Source organism: Aptenodytes patagonicus, chromosome 3, assembly GCF_965638725.1.
Source record: "Aptenodytes patagonicus chromosome 3, bAptPat1.pri.cur, whole genome shotgun sequence".
Lineage (NCBI taxonomy): Eukaryota > Metazoa > Chordata > Aves > Sphenisciformes > Spheniscidae > Aptenodytes > Aptenodytes patagonicus.
This window is the reverse complement of record NC_134951.1, coordinates 108,772,166-108,775,525: the sequence shown is the minus strand read 5'-3', so window position 1 is coordinate 108,775,525 and position 3,360 is coordinate 108,772,166.

The window sequence follows — 3,360 nt, the reverse complement described above, 5'->3', positions numbered from 1 at the left end:
GAAAAGCCCTTATCTGCCAGATCATCTACAGAGGTGAAACCTTTGAGGTTTACATACTGACAAGAGGTTAAAAGCCACTGCTTTAGAGTAACAGTAAGTGAAATTGAGAGTCTTCCACCATCTGTTAACCAAGAACTTGTCCAGTCTCCAGTGTCTGCCACCAAGGTCCTAGAGTCTAAATTTAACGTCTTATTTAGCACTAGGATCCTATCTGTTTAACAAGATCCTAAGAGTCTTCACTACTTCAAGCCTTCTCCTGGCCCTCTTACTCCTTACCTCAGCAAGTCTTGCAGAAATCATTGAGCAATTTGCAGGGGCTGGAAGTGAACAACATTGATGACTGCTCTGTGTGGATATTAACTATGCCAGGACTCATTTCATAAGAATGAGGAGTTTGTCATTTTAAGTTGTGCAGAGTGTTGTGTGCCAGATGACTTCTGCCTTCCTCCCTGGAGACAGCTACTGAGCCAGCTCTGAACAGATGCGGCTTTACAGACCACCTTCTTCTGGAAGCATCAGATAGTCAAAACACTTTTATGGCCTCCAAACAATTCATTTCTCTCTTTAAAACAAAACACACACAAAAAAGGCCTATCTCCACTAGGAAGCAGCAGGGGCCCCAGGCAGCAGCTTCCAGCTCTTTTTTGTTCTGCTCAACTTGTGAACCCAGGAGAACCTGCCTCACAGCTGCAGAAGTGGGAGCTCTTCCCTCCGTGTTTTAACAGGGAAGAAAGACCCTGTGGTACAGTAGCATCAGGCACAACAAGGATATTCCACCACCACCACCCTCAAAGTGTTTCCCTAACAGCAGGCTGAAGAAAATCAGGGAGAAGGTGGTTCCCCCTCCCCGCCCCCCATAGGCCAACTCATGCTTTCCTTGCTGAAAAAAGTTAGCACAATTAATGCGAAGAGAAATTAGACCAGAGGATGAGACACATGGGAAGAGCTGAACCCTGTGCCTTCTCTTATTAAACAAAACTTTATTGCCTTGCATGCAATCCATAGAATATTAAACTCTACATACTCTGGAGTTGGCTTGCAGCCTAACAAAACTGGAACCACCCCATCCTTATTGGCTTTATATAGATAGGTACAGAAATATACAAAGTTGAGATGATTCATGCTCTCTGGAATGAAGGGCAGCAGCGCAGCTTTGCTTAAGCAGAGATATTCCTGGGAGCAGGCAAAACAGACCGAGCACTCGGACGGCTGGGAAAAGCCGCTGAAGGTTGTTCTTGGTAGCTATTGAAAAGGAAGAACACTACTGAAAAAAGCGGCTAGGGAGGCGGGTAGGGCAGCCGATTCCACATCGGAGAGAGGAGACCAGAAGGTATCTGGGCCAAACAGGGTCTAGCTCTTCTTTCAAATTGCTAGTCAATTAAAACAAAACTTATGAAATACATCAGCCGCCAAATGCCTAAAAGAGTCTCGAGCTTATTTCTCTTCTGGAGGTGGTTACCAATTTAAGTTATTCTAGGAGTTTCTCTGCGTATGGCACAACCAAATGACAAGGCAAAGGCAAGGTACAGTATCAAAATTAAAAAAACTATCCAGTATACATAAAAATCTGAGTATTATGCTTCTTAAAAGACAAGAAATGCTCTTCACCTACAGGCAAGAGGTACTTCTATGTAGTCTAAATGAAATGGAAGCTCAAGATATTTTTAGCAGTCTCGATATATTCCGTATTTTTCTGAAATACACAAGTGACACTTCAGTGCTTTAATCAAAACATTACTCCAAAAACGCACAAATAAAACTCAAATACCCAAGTATCATAGAAGTATTCTGGAAGTATTTTGAAATTTGTAATAATCACCTCAGGATGATGTAGTTCCTAAGAAAAACAAGATTATTTTCCAAAAATTTGATCTCAGAGAGAGACTGGTGATATCAAACTAGAGAACGACTGGAGATTTAAAGGTGCTGATGTAATTTTTCCACACAAAGTAACTGAACTCTGCAGAAAGAAAGCAATGTCAGATTAGACTATTATGCTGCTTCAGAGACTCAAAATTCATTGTAGTATATTTTTGTATTGCACTAATGAGATGCCAACTCTCGCTGAACAGCTATACAGATGTCTAACCTTCAGAAGCTGGGATAACCATATGTCAAACTTCTGTGGTTTTGCCACTTGGTATTTTGGGTGTATGCCTTCATTTGTGATAATAAATATCAGGCCACAAACTAATGTCTCCTCAGATATCTAATATGTTTAACACTCAAACCAGCTTGAAAATCTAAACACTTCTGCTGTTAGCTTTGAGTTCTCCTCAAAGAATTACGCTACAATATATACCAGATGAATAGGCTAGGGATAACACAACCATTGCCAGTTGTTAGGATGGGTTTCTCTGCCATTTTTTACGTGTATTTTTTTATCCTGCAGTATACACAAAGTTCAATCCCCGCTCCCCTCCTCAAGGCCTTCATTAGGAAAATCTAAATCCACTGTCCTACCACACATTTCAATGCTGCAGACTGAAAATCCGAAAGTCGCTCCTAATCATATCTTGCATATGAGCAGGTACAAAGAAAGGTTTGTATGCAAGACATCTGTAGAAACAGACAGAATAGTACTATATATTGTAAGTATCAATTAATAGGCCCCAAGGCATTTTCTTCACACAGCAAATGGGGAAACGCGATAGCAAAGTTAAACGACACAGCATCAGCCAGCCAGTCTGGAACAGTGAAGGCAGCAGAATTCAACCCCAGCCTCCCATTTAAAGCACCTTAATCACAATGCACTTCCTTCTGTATGCGCACGCTTATACAGAATATATTCATGTCACGTATGTTAGCTTCTGCACCTTCACAACCAAACAACTAATTAGGAGAAATTGCTGTAGCTTAAACAAAGCCAATAGTGTTACGCTGACATATGTTTTCCAAATTTTGGTACCGTTACAGTATGCACCTAAGAGGAAGGGCTTTCGCTTGACCCTTTACAGACCTGAGGAATTAGCATTATAGCTGACTAAACCCACAGGATGCATCTCAGAGGTCCGGCTCCTTACTGAAAAAGGCCAGAACACCAGAACTGCAAATGAAGCAACACTGAACACAATTTTATGCGGTATTGCTGGAAAAGCCCTCCCTCCTCCAACAAAAACAATAGCAATGACTGTCCTTTCCTCTCTTCAGACTTGCAATGGAAAAACATACATACATATATATATAAAATATAAAAGCCAATCAGCAGGGTCAAGTCTCTCTTTTTACAGTTATGTTTCCAGAGTTGCCTCCGATCAAACCAATGCTCCAAGACCAGAACTACCACATTAATGGTTACTTTTCTTTATTATCTACAAAACCTTTCCTGGCCAAAGTAGTAAAGACTCTATAGGAGTCCGA